This window comes from Onychostoma macrolepis, chromosome 07 (assembly GCF_012432095.1).
Source record: "Onychostoma macrolepis isolate SWU-2019 chromosome 07, ASM1243209v1, whole genome shotgun sequence".
In the NCBI taxonomy this organism is placed as follows: Eukaryota; Metazoa; Chordata; class Actinopteri; order Cypriniformes; family Cyprinidae; genus Onychostoma; species Onychostoma macrolepis.
Window position 1 is genome coordinate 18191342 of NC_081161.1, and position 21445 is coordinate 18212786.

At 38.9% G+C, this 21445-nt stretch overlaps 1 protein-coding gene across 10 annotated transcripts in view; it reads right to left on the reverse strand.

Moving 5' to 3' along the window:
- The window catches only part of tcf12 (transcription factor 12), a 110889-nt gene that overhangs the window by 47921 nt on the left and 41523 nt on the right, over positions 1–21445 (reverse strand). The window lies entirely within an intron of this gene.

Below are 21445 nucleotides of genomic sequence, written 5' to 3' on the forward strand. Positions count from 1 at the left end.
ATATTACATCAGTAAGGTGTGATTTATTTCTGTGTATTTCTTCTAGCTGTCCATCAGACAGGGCACGTCTGACAGTAAACTACAGGGTCAGACGGGTCTCAGTCGACAATACTAATCCATCTCCATCCTTTTTCTGTCGCAGAAACAGCCCGTGAGCTTGCAAGGGGCAAATAAAAAGTGCACAGCGCACAGCCGTATGAATCATGCACTTCACAATATCTAAACTCAGCAGTTTCAAGCTCTCGGCGAGAAAAAACAGGAGACTCCTAAAGGAAAATGATAAACAACTCTAAAAACATCATATATTATACTTGTCAGACTTTCAAACATTAGAACAAACACAGCAGTGAAGCTAAATTCTGTTTACTCCAGGGAAAAGGTAAATATTTTTGTTACTTAAATTCGGATGCCGAAAGTATTTGCGTTACACCTTCTACGTTCAGGTTCGGTTCTGCTGCGCTCAGGTGCACGAGACCACGTGTCTGCGAGCGTGCAAGTTTCTGAGACGCAGCCGTAATCAGGTACAGTGGTTTAACTGAAAACGCTGCTTCCTCTGTGGTGTAAACTGATCTCAATCGACGTGATATAACATTTGAGAGTTGCACTCCTGTAAAGGAAGAGGGAGTATAGTTGTGGGTAAACTACTGCGCTCCCTCCCTCTTAGTCACCACAAAAGAATACAACATCTGTCTTTCAGAGACTTTAAAGGTTAGGAGGCTTTTTTTTCCCTCATCCTGACTTCCTGGGCTGCTACTCAGCTAGGTTTAGGTTTCTGAGTTTGTGGTGCACGCAGACAGTCTTTCCTCTACAGATGCACTCGTGTCCAGCATTGAAATATTCATTTGCAGCATGTGTTTTGTCACACACTCTCTGTCCATGCTGAATAATTTATAAGACCACGTTGTTGTTTTAGATCCTGGCAGAGCTGGAAGCGCTACTCATGAAAAACATCCTCCCTCGCTCTGGGTCTCTCGGATGCAGCGAGCAGTTGCACGCATGGTTTAGCATGCTCTCGTGCAGCGTAACCCAGTCATGCGCTATAACATGTCGAGGGACCTTAATGCGATCAGCGCCGTAACCTCAGCCACTAAGGAGGAGTCCCAGAGGATCTGAACGGTAAACATGCGTTTAACTGTCTAGCATGCCAAAGTGAACGGCCAACCTGCGCTAACAGCAGTGACAGACCCGAACAAAGCGATGAACCTATTCACCTGACTGCACACATACACCCATACTGTCAGAGTCATAAATTATGACACCCATGTTAATGAGTTTTGATTGTTCTAATGACATCTTTAAAATCACCCACATACAGTATATAGCTAAAATTAGAACTAGTTTAATCAGTCAGAAAAATGATTAAAAATAATGAAAAAAAATCAAATAAATCATCTCAGGAGCATAATTGATAGAAGTAATATTATAAACAAATATATTATATATATATATAATAGTTACATTTAAAGACATGTAGGAGGAGCAGATGAAGAAAAGTGCGAAAAAAAGGAACCAGATGAGGGGAACAGAAAAATTAAGAATGACTCTGAGAGCTGTGGAGGAAGAGGAGACCCATGGGGGCCTGATATTCAGAGAGAAAGTGAGAGAACGAGAACGAGTGGTGGAAAATATTGGCCGTGCGTTCAAAACACAGAGCGTTCCAAAAGCTGAAAGCATCCAAAGGCAAAGAAAGGCAAAGCGAGGGGGGGAGAAAAAGTCTCTCGGAATGTTAAAAATCAACAATGTAAGACAGCTCTTCCACTGCTATAGCAATTTGTTTAAGTGTTACTGGCGAGTGTTTGTGCCAAGCAGGCTGCTGGCTGCGGCGCTGATGTTTGAGGAAGCAGTGCCAGCTAGCGCAGCTGTGAGGCCACTGCCCCCACCCTCCACACCCTCACACCCCTTCCTCTCCTCTACTCTCTCGGCCAAGACACTCTCAGAGACAGAAAGAGAGAGAGAGAGAGAGAGAGAGAGTTCAGAGAATATGCGAGACAGCAGGTGAGAGGAGAGTGTGTGAGTGTGAGAGGAAGTGACAGTGAGTACATGTGTGAGAAGGGGTCACTAGGGCGAATCTCTCCAGAAATGAACTTCAAGAAGTGGGCGTCGAGGCTGCCGATTAGCCACGTCCTCTACAGCCCGACAAGCCCCTCTCTCCTCCTTTTATCTCATCACGCCCACTCCTCCTCTTAGCTGGAGCGATGACAGACGGACGAAGGGGGGTTGGCCTGATCAATACCCGCCTCACTGCTTCTCCTGGCCTCCCCTCTCTGCTCGCCTACCCCTGCACCGCGACACATCATACATTATAGAAGTGGGATCTGACTGCGGATGATGAATGTTCCGGCCTCGCCGGGCTTTAGGGGAAGGGCTGACGCGGGGGACGGCGGCACCACCAGCGCACGGGGAATCGCGGAGGTTAGCCACCGTGCTATAGGTTATCAATGCCCCTGCTGACTCACAGCTAATGAGCGTTCTAGTCACACAATCTATCAAACAGGTGACTGGGGAGCCTGGAAGAGCAGAGGATGTTTACAGGGAACGGCCGCAACAGAAGGAAACTGATGAGGTTATGAAGTTTGATGAGAAAAGGCAATGCCAGGAAAACCATGGGATCACTGAAGATTGAAGACTAGTCAGATAGAGATTGTGAATGTCTGGGGATGTAAATGGGATAATAAGGATCAGTGCTGCTGCAGCTAGCAGTCCGCTCATTTACATAGACGTTTGGAAAACTAGGAGAGTTGGAGCATGTGACCTTGTCAGTCAGCAGGGGAGCGTTAACGGCCCAACCAACTCCACTCCCTGCTGAGATAACAGCTCCTTCAACTCTCCACATGGCCTCTGGGAACAACAAATACACTGGAATTTCTTGGTGGCTTTATATCGGTACCATATTGGTTATCATATTGGTTATATTTTTAATTTATTGAGATACTGGATATATGCACTTTATTTTTACTGTAAGTGTGGGTGCCGCCATTTGTAACTTGAATGTGCAAGTGTCATTCACCTCTGGTTATTTTAGCTGTACAAAAACAGTTTGTTATGCTGCTTGATACTGCAAAATGAATTTTTTTTTAATCATTATTTTCATTTATTATCGTCATCATAAAGACATTGGATTGTAGTGGAAATAGTTGTAACTTTTACTGTTCGTTGCTATTCTTCTAGTTATTTACCATTATGCACATTCACAGAAAACAGCTTACTTTCGCATTGCAAAATAAGGTAGATACTTAATTGTGCATACTCATTTCCCATTTTTACATTTACTTTGCAGTCATTTAACGCATCTTTAAAAACACTAATAATTTAATAACACTGTTAAATATAACCTTCAGCAAATCTTAAAATGAATATCCATTTTTCCTATTGTACATTTTGATGTTGTGATGCTTAAATTTACATGCAGTATTTTAAACATTTTCTAGTTCTTTACTACAATCAACAAAACCTCTTTATGTTCTCTTCATCAACAAATGCAAAGCACTTGGCAAAATTATTTTACACTAATTCACCCAAAATTTTAAATTCTGTCAATTTATTCACCCTCATGTCATTCCAAACCTGCATGACTGTTCTTTTGAGGAACACACAATAATATATTTTGAAGAACGTTTGGGTCCAAACAACACTGGATTAACACAAGGATTAAACATTTTCAAAATATCATTTGTGGTCCACAGAAGAAAGTCATGAAGGTTTGGAATGACATGAGAGTGACTAAGTGATGACAAAATGTTTATTTTTGGGTGAGCTATGTGTTTAAGAGAGTTTCACATTGATTTGGGTTTCAAAATGCAGCATTGCATCTATGATAAATGTCAGAGGCACTTGTTTCACTGATCACACCTCTACCATTTTTAAACAGTGAGTGTAACAGACTCTGCCAGTGAAGAGTGGCAAGATTTCAACAACCACAGTCAGTAGCTATGAAATGCTCTACTGTTGTCGAGATGTTTTGAGCTGGTAAGTGAACAGCTGGCTTAACAGTTGCAGCTCGTGCAGCCCAATCAAGGCAGTAGGCACAGACTAGTCCTGTCACCAATGTCATTAAACAAGGCACTTAACTAGAGGATTGTACAGGTGCGCTTTCCCTGAAATACTCTCCCTGTTCATGATTCTGATGCCTGTGAGTTTTTAAAGATTACAGACTCACAATCTGTCAAAAGAAAGGAGGTTCAAACTAACACTCCAACCTGTTCATACTAATACTCATACGGAGAAAAAAATCTTCTCTAGTTATGAGCACGTCTTCTGTTGGCTATCTCTCACTACAGGCCTGTGTTATCGCAACAGAGCTCTTAAAACAGTCTTCATATCAGCCCTCCTTGATTTGCACTGAGCAGAAAGAGAGAAAATAAAGCAATAGTCTTCTGCGGCATCGCCCCGGCAATGCTTGTCAGCAGCGGTGTTTTTCACCCTGTCTCTCAGGGGAAAACAGGGGCTGTACTGGAGGAGTGATGGATGGAAGCGAAAATGAATTCATCAATTTCCCCACGAGGAACTGTGAGAAGCAACAAGGAGACGTCCAGGTGTTGACATGCATGTCCGTGTGGTGTGCGCCTCACATCACATGTGTTCATGCACACACACCTGTAGGCAGAGTACATGTTGCAGACCGCAACATAACGCAAATTTAGTAGCGTTACAACAGCGCGAATGATTGGTGATTTCAACAGTCATAGTCATATATCGATAATGAAACCTATATGAAATCATTTTGTGAAATAAAAATAATATATATATTTTCATTAGGGCTATCAAATTGATTAATCATGATGAATCACATCCAAAATAAAAGTTTGTGTTTAAATGTGTGCACTGTACTGTATATATTTATAAATAATGTACACACATATATGTATATATATAAAAAAAAATGATATATATATATATATATATATATATATATATATATATATATATATATATATATATATATATATATATATATTAGGGGTTGTCAACGCTAACACGTTAACGCATGCGATTAATCCAAAAATTTTAATCCAAAAACAATTATGACAGGATATTTGTATGTGATTTTCTTGAGGTGAATGTGTACTTCTGAAATGCTAATTTGTGCAGCAATAAAAAACAGTAAACGACCAAATTCCACATGTGATCGTAAAAGGAAGTTATTACAAACACTCGATGGTGGTTTGAAGTGAGTTCTGAGTAAAAGTGCACTATTAATCTCATAAATTGTCTTATGAAGCATGATGCTAATATTAGCTCTAATGCACCTGCAGAACAGGTCCAATTCTTCTTCATAATGCATTTTGTCCTAATACTTAATGTAAGGTCGCAAGAATTAGAAATACTTATTAGAAATACTTTTGATAATAGTTGGGTAAATGTATACTGGGATTGAAGTGATGTGGCTTGGTAAACGTTTTATTGCCAGTTTAAAGGTTGATAATGGCTGAATAAAAACAAAAGAATAATGATAAAAGAATAATAAGGATTATGTCTCATACCTGGCGGAAGTGTGAAAGGTTCTGTTTCCTTAAACTAGTTTGTCATGCATTTCTTTATTTCAACACATTTACAGGTAAATCCTAGTATTTTAAATGTGATTAATCACGATTAATCACAGTCCATGACTGTGATTAACGCGATTAAATTTTTTATAATCGATTGACAGCAATAATATATATACACATACATGTAAATACTTCTTAAATATACGTGCATTTATTTATATATACAGGTGCTGGTCATATAATTAAAATATCATCAAAAAGTTGATTTATTTCACTAATTCCATTCAAAAAGTGAAACTTGTATATTATATTCATTCATTACACACAGACTGATATATTTCAAATGTTTATTTCTTTTAATTTTGATGATTAGAGCTTACAGCTCATGAAAGTCAAAAATCAGTATCTCAAAATATTAGAATATTTACATTTGAGTTTGAATAAATGATCATCCCTACAGTATAAATTCTGGGTATCTCTTGTTCTTTGAAACCACAATAATGGAGAAGACTGCTGACTTGGCAATGATCCAGAAGACGAACACTGACACCCTCCACAAAGAGGGTAAGTCACAGAAGGTCATTACTGAAAGGTGTGGCTGTTTACAGAGTGCTGTATCAAAGCATATTAAATGCAAAGTTGACTGGAAGGAAGAATTTGGGTAGGAAAAGGTGCACAAGCAACAGGGATGACCGCAAGCTTGAGAATACAGTCAAGCAAAGCTGATTCAAACACTTGGGAGAGCTTCACAAGGAGAGAACTGAAGCTGGAGTCAGTGCATCAAGAGTCACCACGCTCAGACGTCTTCAGGAAAAGGGCTACCAAGCCACTTCTGAACCAGAGACAATATCAGAAGCGTCTTACCTGGGCTGTGGAGAAAAAGAACTGGACTGTTGCTCAGTGGTCCAAAGTCCTCTTTTCAGATGAAAGTAAATTTTGCATTTCATTTGGAAATCAAGGTCCCAGAGTCTGAAGGAAGAGTGGAGAGGCACAGAATCCATGTTGCTTGAAGTCCAGTGTGAAGTTTCCACAGTCAGTGATGATTTGGGCTGCCGTGTCATCTGCTGGTGTTGGTCCACTGTGTTTTCTGATGTCCACAGTCAACGCAGCCATCTACCAGGAAATTTTAGAGCACTTCATGCTTCCTTCTGTTGACAAGCTTTATGGAGATGCTGATTTCATTTTCCAGCAGGACTTGGCACCTGCCCACACTGCCAAAGGTACCAAAAGCTGGTTCAATGACCATAGTGTTACTGTGCTTGATTGGCCAGCAAACTCGCTTGACCTGAACCCCATAGAGAATCTATGGGGTATTGTCAAGAAGGAAGATGAGAGACACCAGACCCAACAATGCAGATGAGCTGAAGGCCACTATCAGAGCAACCTGGGCTCTCATAACACCTGAGCAGTGCCACAGACTGATCGACTCCATGCCACGCCGCATTGCTGCAGTAATTCAGGCAAAGGAGCCCCAACTAAGTATTGAGTGCTGTACATGCTCATACTTTTCATTTTCATACTTTTCAGTTGGCCAAGATTTCTAAAATCCTTTCTTTGTATTGGTCTTAAGTAATATTCTAATATTTTGAGATACTGATTTTTGACTTTCATGAGCTGTAAGCTCTAATCATCAAAATTAAAAGAAATAAACATTTGAAATATATCAGTCTGTGTGTAATGAATGAATATAATATACAAGTTTCACTTTTTGAATGGAATTAGTGAAATAAATCAACTTTTTGATGATATTCTAATTATATGACCAGCACCTGTATATATACACACACACACACACACACACATATAAATATACACAGTACAAACACATTACGTAAACACATACTTTAATTTTGGATGCGATTAATAGCGATTAATCTATTTGACAGCTCTAATTTTCATACCTCCAAAGGTAACTAAAATACTGCTGTTGCCTGTCAAAATATCAGATTTTCACTATATAATTATCGTCATAATTATCATATCAAAATTTTTTGATTTTCTGATCATACTGCTCAGGTCCCACCCATGACTGCTGACCCTCGTAAGCATGTGTCTCGTAAGCAATGCACTGAATGCAAGTGTTCTGTAGTTGGATGTAAAAGTAAATAAAAAGTCTTAATTTTCTCCCGACATGAGAGCCACTGACGCAATGGATTAGTTTTGTTTTTGATGGTAACGCGCCACCAAATACACAAAAATCAAAACAGAGTGGGGTGGGGGGAGCAGTAGCTCATTATCATTTAAAGAGACATGCACTGATATGGCTCGCTGTGTACAGAGCTGTTTTTGACGAGGTAAAAAGCGTGTTGTTTTACATGACCATTGAAGAATTTTAACCAAAGTATACTGTAGACATATCATGAAGACCCTAAAGAATCATATGGGCATCCGATCTCCCCTTTAAACTTTAAAACCTTTACAATACATCTGCATAAAAAGCACAGTGATAACACAAGTCTGTGCAAATAAATCACAACTAAAGAAACAACCCTTCACTTTATAACAAAAGCACGACAGTGCATGACTATTTTTATATTTATTAGCCCACCAACCAAAAGATCTGAATTACCAAATATTAATTTACAGTTTTGCAGTTGTTGACAGAACTCAGGTCCAGCAAATCAGTATGTTTTAACACCACATCATCTCACTTTGAATACAGCAGCCCAGAGATTTGTTTAACAGTCAGTGGAGTATGTAAATACCATTGATGCACTTTCACAAGTGCCAACACAAACGAGGGGCACGTTGAGTCCTGTCGAGGGGGTTAATAAGGGATGTATAAATAGGCCGGCAATATTAAATATTGAGATTACATTCAGAAGCATGGAACAATTAAAATGTGACCGTGTAGAGAGGCTCCCGGGGTGGCTCCCTATTGATCACAGCTCTGCCAGGCAAGACCAGAGCTCTTGTTTTGATACTCAGATAGGTAGAGATCTAAGCATCTCAAGGGATCAATTGAAAAGCGCAGCCACAAAAACAGCCAATTAGTAGCCACACTCCACAGCCTCCCTCCCTCTCTCTCTCTCTACCCCTCCACACTTTCTCTCTTCCTCTCGTTCTAGTAAATTCCGAGGGCCTTTTTTTTCTCTATGCAGACTCGGTTTCCAAACAAACCGAGATGCGTATATATATATGCGTATATATATATATACACACATGACAAGGAGCTCGATCCCTTGTAGCGGGTAACGCCAAAAGCAAATGAACCTCTCATGCCCTTCGTCCCCCTGAAGTCCATCCGTGTTCCCTCGTCTGAATTTCATGTTCTGAGTTCTGGAACCCCGGTGTAATTCATTATCCCTGTCAAGTTAATGTTCCGTGTTGAGCCATATGGCGAGGCTAACACGCGCAATAAAGGAAATTCCTTCAACTTGTTATAATCAGCACATTAGGCTGTCCAAATACTGACATAAACAGCTTTATTGTGTTTGCTGCATTTTCTATTAAAATTCCTGACAAAAACAGGAAAGCAGGCAGGAAAGCGGAGCGGGGGGCTGGGGCTAAACTTGGAGGCCAGCAAAATGAGGGAGGGAGGATGAGATAAAGAAAAAGAAAGCTCTACAGCTGTCTAAAGTTTGTGTCGGCAAGAACCTTGAGCTATCAGTGCAGAGTCCTGAACACTCGATGCCCACACACAAACACAAACAAACACACACAAACACTCACAGACATAACAATGCCAAACAAAGCCACACACCCACTCGCTCACTGGCTCTGTGGCTTTTAAAATGGATCCTTTTGTTTCCTCGTCTGGAGTGTTTGTGTATCGCTCCGTTGTTTTCGAGGCTTTTGATGTTTGACAGTCGGCAAGGACGGGGCCCGAATCCAAGGGTCCCCTCCCACCCTCTCATGGCCCTCCTTCGCACAATCCCACCCGAGCAGGTAGGAAGGGGGTGGGGGGGGTCTGTTTTTTTGCCAGCAAAACGCACAGAGGGGCACAATCTCAAACACACTCTACCCCTGAGCTCAGCATCAATTTCTGTTAATTACAGTCTTGTCAGCAGTGGCATTATTCAAACAGCTAGCGCAAATGTTAATGAGCTCTTATTTGCATATTTATTTTTTTCTTTGTTGAAATGTCATTGATTATTATGTTCTACGATGATGAATGCCTCTGCTGATGCACTCTGATATGTAATTAGTCATTAGATGGAATGAATAGATCAATTAAAGGGAGGGAGAGAGGACAGGATTAAGGACGAATCAGAAGAAAGATGGAAAAAAGATTGAAGAGGATTATGGGAGTGGAGAACGAGATTGTCGTCTTAAGGTGAGTCATGAGCGTTTCTCATTGGTGGATGTGTCCTGGCGTGTCCTGGCGTCTCCTAGAGTTAAACCTGGGGTCTTTAACCTTTTTCAGGCCCAGGAAGCCATTGGTGGATAGTGCAAAGTTGGAGCAGTGGCCCCCGTTACATGCTGTATAAAACTAAAAATAGGCCTAGCATACATTAACTATATTTATACACATACTTTGAAAAAAAAGGCACTATTGATAATAAATCTAATAATCTAATAATAAAGTTTACATTTTTCAATTTTACTCAACATTATATTCTACAACCAAAATACATAATATATAAATAACAAAATAGAACATTTTTATAAATATAATTTGGAATTTGACTAAAATTGTATTCATTAAAATAAAAAAAAATTAATAAACAATAACCACAATGTATTGCTTCTGCAGAACCCTTGTTAAAGACACCTGATGTAAGAACAACATCTCAACAGATTTTTTTATTATTTATTTTTAAAATATAAAAATTTAAAAAAAGAAAGAAAATGAATGAAATGAAATTAAATATTTTTACTCCCACAGAACTTCTGTGGATGCCTTGTTAAAAGACTCCTAATGTAAGAATAGCATCTCAAAATAATTTGTTAATGATTATTTTTAGAATGTGTCAATTAAAAAAGTTAAATAACATTTTTATAAAAAATTAAATGAATAACTACCTCTACCACTACGCCTCTACAGACTCGTTCTGACCTAAAATCAGCATCTCAAAGGAAAGTCTTTAAAAAAATATGTAAATAAAATTAAATTTTTAATTAAATTAAAAACTACCTCCCTAAGTACCTCTGCAGACCCCTTGTTGAGGACCCTGATGTAAGAACAGCATCTCAAAAGATTTTTTTGTTTGACCTTCTAGAAATCCATGAACATCCTTGCAGTGAATCTTTTACCTTCTCGTTGAGAATCTCACAGGTTTGCAGGATCTCCCGACTCACCAGATGGGGAAGAGGGACCTGTGTGTGGACTTGTCAACAAACACAGCAGCTGGATTTGTCCTAAACACCCCCACCTCAGAAAGTCAATGGGACGACCAGGTCTGCGCAATGTGATTTTCTGTTGTTACTGGGGGGGGGGGAAAGAGGGGGAAAATGTTTTCTTTTGACCTCTGCGGTCCCTAACTTAACCACCCTCTCCAGCCAATGCCCGCTACTCCCCAATACGAGACGGCGAGAGAGAGAGAGAGAGAAATGCATTACTGCAGACCAGATGGGAACATTCCACATGACCAAACCAATCAATCACCTTGGTGGGACGCAGGTGCGCCACAGCCGTGCAGCAACACACCATTTCACAGTCTATCGGCCACAAACACATGGTCACCAATCAATGGCCCCCTGAGGACGTGCGCTTCTCCCCTACCCCACCGGTTCATGGCTGATGACTTCATAATCACACATCCCTCTCTCTCTCCTTTCTCCTCCTCTCGCTCTCCCCCCTCGGCGGAGGAGTGTGATGAGCTATCTAATAACCCTTTCTTTCACGCACCCACCGCTGATCTCGCCACGTTGGCTGATGACTCCCCTCGAGCTAACCCACGCAGCCTCACGTGTGCGTGAGACAGTCGCATCAAGAACGCGGTGGAAAAACAGGAGGGCGGGGCGTACTTTTATGTCCCAGGATGGATATCGCATCATCTGAGCCACATCAAAGGCTCTGCAGCCGGCTGGTATCAGATGCCAAGCAACTGTTAAACAATGGGGCCTCACTGGAAGGATGGAGAAGGATGAATGCAGGAGGGGAATTTTGATCCCACTCGGGCGGCGCTACCAGCGTACTCTCAAACTTACACGCAAGCATGCTCTTTAAAATCCTGTTTAAAGACACATTCGAGTTGCTGAGAGACTCGGATAGCGGAGAACAGGCATATGTCAGAAGCAATGAAAGAGTTGTCAGTATTAAAACATTTCTCTTTTCATACTGGAGAAGTGTTTAGTAACACTTCTCAAGGTTCTGTCAGAGAGAAATCGTGTCACAGAGAGGGAAGCGTGCGAACACAATTCACTCTGTATGTGTGAAAGTGTGTTGGGGGCCTAGACGCTACCAACCCACAGAGATATTTTTAATATATGCTGGTGGAGTGGACACTGTACACACCAAATTATGCAAATATGGGTGCTGTATAAAAGTTGGAGCTCCGTATTGTCCAATCGGAAGCCAGGACTGGAATGATCCATTTTATAATATAGAGGTACACTACCGTTCAAAGGTTTGGAGTCTGTAAGTTTTTTTTTTTTAAAGAGTTAATATGTTTATTCTGCAAGGATGGATTAAATCCAAAAAAGTAACAATAAAAACTTTCATTTTAAATAAATGTTTTATTTGAACTTTCTATTCATCAAAAAATGTGTCAGCGTTTCCACAAAAATATTAAGCAGCATAAGTGTATTCAACATTTAATATAAGACGAAAAGTTTCTTGAGCACCAAATCAGCATATTAGGAGTTTTGAAAGATCTTGTGAAAACTGAGAACTGGAGAAAATTCAGCTTTGCCATCACAGAAATAAATTACATTTTAAAATATGTCAAAATAGAAATGGTTATTTTAAATTGCAAAAATATATTTCATAATAGTGCTGTTTTTACTGTATTTTTTATCAAATAAATTCAGCATGGGGGTGAGACGTCCTTCAAAAACATTGATTTTTACAACATTTTCCAGGCCTAAATATTTCCTAAATATTTGAACAGTAATGTACTTGTCAGCAACTGAGATACAACTAAAAGTATTTAAACATTAAAAATTAATTAAATTAATATTAAACAATATGTGTGGAAAATATATTCAAAAAGATATTTTAAAACAGAAAAAGCTGAAAATATTTATCTCAATTAGTACTTCTCTGCCTTATTAAACGGCAAATGAGGATGATGTGGAGCAGAAAGTGATATTTATAAAAGTGCACCAAACTCTAGCAACTGTCATGAGCTAACTAATGAGCTAATCTGTATGTATTTTTATTGTGAGGGTTTAAATCCGAAGGTTGCATTCGTTTTCCTTCACAGACAACACCAGCCTTTGGATTGTATACACTGTATATGTATGTGTAGATAATGCTGGAGTGCTGCTGCACTGAGAGTCTTACACACAGCCACTCATTCATGGGATTCATCTCTCCTCTCTGGATTAGTTTTGGGGGAGGATGGGTTATTTCTAGGCAGACTGACTGCACGCTTACCACCTGAGACCCCGAGCCAGGTGTGTGTGTGCATGTAAGTGTGTGTATATGTAAGAACAGCACCTGCGGGGCACAGCAGGAGCTCGGCTACACACAGGTGGGAGCCAGAAGCCCTACTGTCCATCCCATGAGCCCCCTCTCCTTTCAACAGGTCGTTCCGTAATTATACTCAACACAGCCCATTAGCCATCAGCCTTCAGAAGAACATATGCTCCAACATCGCTACACACCGCATGCCTACGCGTGAAAGACTGTGGGGGAGATCGTCTTCCACTGGACACGGTGCCTGAGAATACCTCCAATCTGTTTTTTCTACACTGTAATATTCTTCAATGGCTGTGATAATGAGAAAAGCTGCAGTGGCAGTAATGTAAATATTCACAAAACTAAATGAAAAACACATTTTAAACATTCAAAACATTACAATTCTGGATACAGATAAGACAATAATTATTTTCAGGTTACAGGCAATAACTGTTGTTTAATATCAAATGTTAAATGTTTAATATTAAAATCTACACTATTTTATAAATGTCAACAGTATAACGTAGAGTATAAAAACTAAATATTTATTAATATATTCGCTAAAGAGTGACATTTAAGTGTTAATGAATTATTAGTGTTTTTTTAGTGCTGAGCAGTATAACCAAAAATTTTAAACCTTTTGTTTTAAAGTGGATTACTTTATTGTCAGGAGTACGCAGAATAACATTGTAATGTTAAATATAAATGTACTATCAAAACAGCTGGTAATCAAATCAATTTATAAAACTAACAATTTGTTAATCTTTTACAATGTAATCAAACGAACAATATAATAATTCATTTTATTCATTCATTTTCTAAAAGTATAATGTTTACATTAAAATATGAATGAAAAAGTTTGTGATATTGTGTTTTAATTGTATTATTATTACTTCTTTACGAAGTACTACATTCTACTGTACGGCAGTAATATGTTTCTGAAATATAAACATAGTAATACATTTTATGTCATAATTTCTTCAAGTTAGACCAAGCTTTTATTTTATTTTATTTTTAAGATTTGATATCATAAAACTCATCATCAAATGAAATGGTGATTATACAATTACATATTCAATATCTGTCTACATCAGTTTGCATAATATACCTGCAGGTTCACTTTAATTTTGACCAGTATGGCATCTTGTAGTAACTGTGACTGCACTGGGATTGGCATCTTTTTTTTCATCACTATTCTTCATTTGTATTGATGTTTTGGAAATAAGGTGTGTAAAACAATAATGCCAATAAAGTACTTTGAAACTGAAAGCTGAAAGAGAGAGACAGAAACAGAAAAAGCGAAAGAGCGAGAGACTAAGAGAGAGATAGAGAGAAGTCTGGTAAAGTCATTGACAGCAGCAGGGTGCTCTGGGTCCAGACTGCATTTGTTTCACTGGCAGAATTCCTTCCTAATGAATCACTGCCCTTCAACTTTGCATTTTCATTTAACAATCACTAACATTTTCATTGGCATGAACTGCTGCTGAGTACCAAGGGATAGAACTGGGGGAAAGATGGAAAGACAGTGAAAAGACACACTAGAAGTCGAGACAGAGAGATTAAAAATGGTGACAGATGAGTGGAAAAGAGGGGGTTAACGAGAGGAGGGGATGATGGGTGGAGACATTGAGAGTACAGGGAAATGTGAGCGATGAAGGATGCTGAACAGAGGAAAACAGCAAAGAAAACATGAAGGACAGAGAAACAGAACCCAGAATCCTTCATACACACTCCAGTAAAGACTGAAAGCAGATTTGGGTGTTGTTTTGTTCAGGCTTCGTTATGCATGTAAAGGGATTGGATTAAATAATGCCAGCTAATGATACAGTCATCAAAGCCCAAAGTGCCACATGCTGCTCATGTTACTGAGTAAATCCAACTGTGTTGCACATGGATGCAGAATGTAGGCGTCGCCTTTTCATGTGTCATTCAGCATTATTGAGATTTCTGGCACATTTCTGGACGCCATCTTAAGTTGAACTAGTGGGCGCAAGATATTAAAGATACAAGAATTCTAAATATTCTAAGGCCTGAAACATACACTATACAAGAGCGTTGACTCACATGATTCCAGCTACACAAGCTTGATTTCATGCAGTTGCATGCTAATCTGTGTCAGGACATAAGTATGGGTTGCATTTAAAAAGAAAATATTGCAAGTTAGTTCAAATAATTCCATTAGTTAAATGGGATTTTAATTAGTTCAAATAAACACCATTTGACTAATGAATTTCTATGACTTTTCCAATTATCGTGTTGAGTAGATAATAGTTTTTAAAAATTGAAGAACGACAATAAGTCATTAAGTACTTAATAAGTTAAGTATTCAAGAAACAATACGAATACAATGTACCACTACCATTCAAAAGTTTTGGTTTGGTAATGTTTAAAGTCTCTGCCTGCATTTATTTGATAAAAACATTTATATTGTGAAATATTAATGCAATTTAAAATAACTGTTTTACATTTTAATATATTTTAAAATGTAATTTATTTCTGTGATGGCAAAGCTTAATTTTTTTAGCAGCCATTACTCCAGTCTTCAATGTCAAATGATCCTTCAGAAATCATTCTAATAATCATGTTGAAAACAGTTATGCTGCTTACTACTAAAACTAACCACATTTATTTCAAATAGAATTATTTGTAACAAAGCAAAAGTCTGTCACTTTTGATCAATTTAAAGCATCCTTGCTGAATGACAGTATTCATTTATCTAAAAAAGAAATCTTACTGACACCAAACTTCTGAACAGTTGTGTATATAATTCACAAAAATATATAATTGTATTTACACAAACAAATATATATTCAATAATTACACATATCAACATAAATCATAAAAAATATAAGAAAATCTTTATTAACAACAGAAATTTTCATGAATTCTTGGGATTTTGTTCATTTCCATGACATTTTCAGGCCTGCAAATCATGCTTCTAGCAAGTCACCTGAATAATAATACATTGTCTTTAACTGGATCGATACCACCACAGTAACGCACATACAATGGGACCACGTGCTTGCAATGTGAAGGCTCAGCATGTACATCACCGTATTGGATTCTGGCTTAAGCTTTCAGAATGGCCTTAATATTTTAGTTGTTTTTACTGTCAGGATTTTTTCCCCTGCTTGTACATTTGATAACAGAACTCTATAGACGGTGCAGACGCATTGCAGACAGATTAGCTCAGGCGGTAATTTCAGTCACCCCCAATGGCCTGTGACAGCAGGCTTCCAAGACCTCTCTATCAGCAGGGCTCTATCAGCTCTGCTGCCCTCCCCCGCACAACTCCCAGCTCTCCTGGCCCTCTACGAACAGCCCCGCAGACATAAGCGCACCAGGTCACAGCTGATCTCTGCAGCTGGCCGGCCGACCGGCCTGCCCGCCTGCTCGTCTCACCCCCTCCGCACAGAGGCCCGGGCCTGGGGAAGCCAGGGCAAGGGCGGATGACGGGTGGATGGATAGATGCGTGGATGTAAGGAAGGGAGGAGGGGCGTCGTTGGAAGAAGAAGCGAAGGAGAGGGATTTGTGGCCTTTCAGGCCGTCTTGGGCTCTTCACGCTTGGTTGAGCGCAGTAACAGATAAGCGCACCCTGGAGCTCTGCATAATGACCAGCTACATCCACTACACTTCACACTAGTGGCACCAGACTCCCACACCACTACAGATGTCTGCTCTGAGCCTGTGTCAGCACACATTGCTTCCAGCATCTTAAACACTCCTGTGTGTGAGCGGCTAAAGTTGAGGCTGCTCAAATGTCATGTACAGTGCCTTGTTAAAGCATTCACAACCTTGACTAATTCACAAGGGCCGTTCACACAGGACGCACTGCTGCATTCAAAAACAGCTAGATGCAGGGCAGAGAGGAGTGTTTTAAAAAAGTAGCTTCTTGTAAGTTGACACAGCAATTTCAAATCAGTACTTGTGGCGTGAGATGCTGAAAACATTGAGAAAATGTCTGAAAACCTCTTTCTAGTGCATGATTATATAGGTCTTCAACAACTAATTGATAATAATCAATAATTAAAAGAATCAACAATGAATATGATTATGGATTAATGGCATCAAAAAAAACATTTACAAGTCATGTCATTTTACAGCAGCAAAGAAACACATTTTCTTGGACAAATCAACTGTTTAATCAATTGTAAAAATAATCGTTACTAGCAGCTAGGGCTGGGCGATATGAGCAAAAATTCATATCTCTGTATTTTTTGGCTGATTTGTGGTATACGGTATATATCTCGGAATTTTCTATGCTTTTGTATTTGGATTAAACAAATAAACAAATAAAGTGAATGTAACCATATATCATGTTAAAAAAGGGTTAAAATTACATTCTAACATTGTAACATTGCAATCTAAAAACAAAAAAACAGTTAAATTTACTAAACTAAAAATTTAAATAAAAAATAAAATAAAAAATTATCATACCAATACACTTACTTGTAGGTTTAAAATTCTACATATGACACATTTATTGTCCAACTACAAATATTTCAGCAAAATGTTTATTTTAGTCAGAATTATTGCGCTCCTATTACATTGTGCGTCTGTTCAATGAAGTCTGTGAAGTTTAGCGGAGAATCTCAAAGCAGAAGGCTCATGCACTTCTGATAGCAAAATGGAAATATTTCCATGGCTTTCTAACATTTACAGATGGAGAACATACCTGTAAAATGTAAGTTAGGCATTTGGGAAAACAGCACATCTCAAACACATTAAACAGCGCTAGTATCTTTCAGCGGCACACAAAGCCTTTCTGTAAGAGCCGTTTTAAACTGAAACAAAACTATAGGCTTCTATATCTTACGAGTTTTTTAAGCCCTTCATATAAAGTTTGTCATGTGTTTAGAACAAATTGTATTACGCACTTCCTCCGCAGTAGCTCAGTCTGTGTCCTCCGCTGTATTTTCAGATGCGCTCGTTTTTCAAACGGTATTGCCTCATATCGTATCACTTATAAAGAATATATCGATATATCATACAAACTCGATATACCGCCCAGCCCTATTAGCAGCACTATTTATATAGATCAACTATTTAATGAAAGAAAACAGTGTGAAAAGTCCCTAAGAGCCAGTTAACACAAACAGGTGTTTTAGCATAAAACATGCATTAGACAAACATCTTTAACCACTGAGCCACATACCACTGCCTTTTCAATTTATTTTAAGATGCCGTGTCCAAAAGATCACTGGAAGAATCAATAATAGCATGTGCTTAGAGGTGGTCTCTTTACATGTCTCTAAAACCTTTGGACTTTTTTTTTTCTTTTTTTTTTTAAAGAAATTAAACTCATTCAGCAAAGATGCATGAAACTGATCAAAAGACTTTTATAATGTTACAAAAGATTATTCAAAATAAAATGCTAACTTTTTATTAATCAGCTCCAGAATCAAAGTCTGGTGTAATGCCAGCTGAAAATTCTGCTTAAAAATATATTAAAACAGAAAACGGTTATTTTTACTTGTAATAATATTTCACTATATTACTGTTTTTGCAGTATTTGAGACAAATAAATGCAGTCTTGGTAAGTATAAGAGACTTCAAAAACATTTAAAAAATATTACTGATCCCAAACTTTTGACTGGTACTGTATGCGAACACAAAGGGAGGGTCATTATGACATAATTGGAGGGGTAGGTGGAAGACAGACATGCTTAATAGAGTGCATTAGTGAGCAGAGAGAGGAAGGAATGAGTGACAGGCAGGAGGAGGATAAAATGGAGGCACACAGGGAGGAGGTAGAGAGAGAGTGAGAGAGAGAGAGAGAGAGAGAGAGAGAGAGAGAGTTCTCATATGCACCTGCGGCCCTGCTGTGTTGTGTAGCTGCTCTACGGGATCGTGCACCTGAGCAGCACCTGGTCACAATCAGAGTGCCAGCCAGAGGAGCGGCCCTCAGAGGCCCCATACGTACACCTGCCTCTACCGCTACACACCAGGGAACCAGAGCACAGTGTACAGCTTCATGCTCAGCCTTAAGGAATAATTAAAAAGCAAATAAATAAATAAATCACATGCAGTACGAGATACGTACAGATAAGCCGAGCACTGGGAAAAATCTTTTTTTTCCTTCCCTCAGCTGAACAAAAGGATAGCGAGAAGCATCTTGGCATCTCTGTGCTGCTCCTCTTGTGCACACAGAAAAAAACAAAAAACACAACCAGGCTACAAAACGCTCTGCACACTTTGCATTGTCACTAAATGACTGCATAATTTCATTTCCTGGAAAGCCATTAGGTTTCATCAAAGGAGATGAGAAACAGATGAGAACAATTCTCTTATGCATGGAGAATTCATTTAGTGGCGCGGCATGTGCGGGAGCGCCACGCTAACACCACACGCACTGCAGGCAGAAAGTTGGGATGCAAATTTCTGAAATTAGTGTGCCGTTCCACAATTATTTTGCACATGGTGTAAGCGCCGAGAGAGATTAAATGACTGCAAACCACCTGTGTGACACTCAAAAACAATGCGCTACTCCAAGCATGCAGCCAAAACTGCAGTATATAGATTGATATGAACTAAATATATAATTCTGCTAAATGAAATGGCCTTGCTAAGAATTATACTGTAGTTTTAGACTTTTAGGGTAAGGGTAAGATTGTACTGAAACTTCTAGATCTATGCATGGCCCTCATTCAAAAAGGTATCAAATAGGGATGCACTGATAGTTAGGGATGCACCGAAATGAAAATTCTTGGCCGAAACCGAAAACCGAAAGAGAGGAAACCAAGGCCGAAACACTGAAAGAAATTATGCCAATTATTAGTACCATTGCATTTATGTGCTAACTTTACTAAAATCAAGGCATTGCAATTGCATAAATTAATTTTAAAGTTTCAAAGAATAAATCAATTACAAATTATGCAAATATTTATTTAGCACATTGCAACAATGCACAGTATAAAATAAAATTCAAACTAAAATGTTTAACTTGACCCCACTCATGTGTACATTAAATAATAATGTACAGGCCTACTGGCCTGCTGAAAGGTTGTAAAATTAAATGTTCTCTCATAAAAACAAAGTGCATTTAGGTCAAGTACATTTTAAATTTTTCTCTGTAGGACTACTACAAGAAAGTGCATTCAGAACAAGTGCAACTGCTTAAAGATACAACAATATTTTCTCTGTAGGCCTTCAACATAATAGTGTATCAAAACAAAGACTGCCATAGCCCATATGTTAACTTTTGTGTGTAATGCCCTTTGCCTTGACACCATCACTGGGAAACTTCCTTGCCTTTTCAAAAATGTCCGCCTCAGACGGAGTGGGCGTGCTCGGAGGCATTTTTCTTTTCTCTGCCGCGTTCCTCTCATATTCAGCGTAGCGATCGGAATGTTTGGATTTCAGGTGATAAATTAAACCCGACGTGGAGAATAGGGCTGCAACAACGAATCGATTAAATCGATAAAAATCGATTACTAAAAGCGTTGGCAACGAATTTCATAATCGATTCGTTGTGTCGCGCGACGCGGAGACGTTTGATTATTAAAAAAAAAAAAAACTTTAGTTGAGCGCGGAGCGGAGTGAACACACTCGGTCTCTCTCGCGCACGGATGGTAGCAGAGTTTGGCGCCTCATAAAAAAAAAAAAAAGTAAAAAAAAAAAAAACGAGCGGAGGTAGAGGAAAGATACATGGCGGAGGCAGAGAAATCCGTGCGACCCAAGTCATCAAGGTGTGGGAGCAGGGCGGCGTTTGCGTATGGCAGAGTATGGCAGTTGCCATACCCTAGCCCAGTCAGGTGCTGTGAAAAATTATCCAAACTTGAGTCGCTTATAATTCGTTTTTATTATTTTAAATCAGAGAGTTTTAAAAATAGTAAACCAATGATAAGCATTAAAATAACTTGTCAGTAAAACGCCATTGGATCATCAAGCTCTCAGCGAGACCTCGTAACTTCACCCAGCCTCCGTTCAGATTGACGCGCGCGCACAGCCTGGAGAAGATGAGATCTCTGCTTTTTCGCAATGCAAGGGTGAATAAATAATTGGTGTTTGAATAGTACAGCGTTTTCTTTACTCAAACACTATGTCAGTAAAGGATAATGTTTTTGTGTGTTTGAAGAGTGGAGAAGAATTAGTTATTTGCTGTCTATATCGTTTTAAATATCCTGTGCATTATGTGCATAAGCGCTTAATTTGAGATTTTGGCCAAGTGTATTAAACAACAAGAAAAACTAAGCGCCCATATAGCTACAATCAAAGTTATATAACCTGTAAAAGTTGATGAAAGCATAATGCACTTGCTGCTTCAGATAACAGTTACAGCCGTTCTAATGACAGACAAAACACTCCATCTCCGTCATTCTCTGGTCAAAAACATTGTTAACTCCATTGAGCTTGATTTTCATATAATGTTAAGTGCAAGTGTCTGATACAATACCAACGCTAACGACGCAGTGTTGTTAAATTATTTAATTTTTGCACCCCAAAAGTCTAT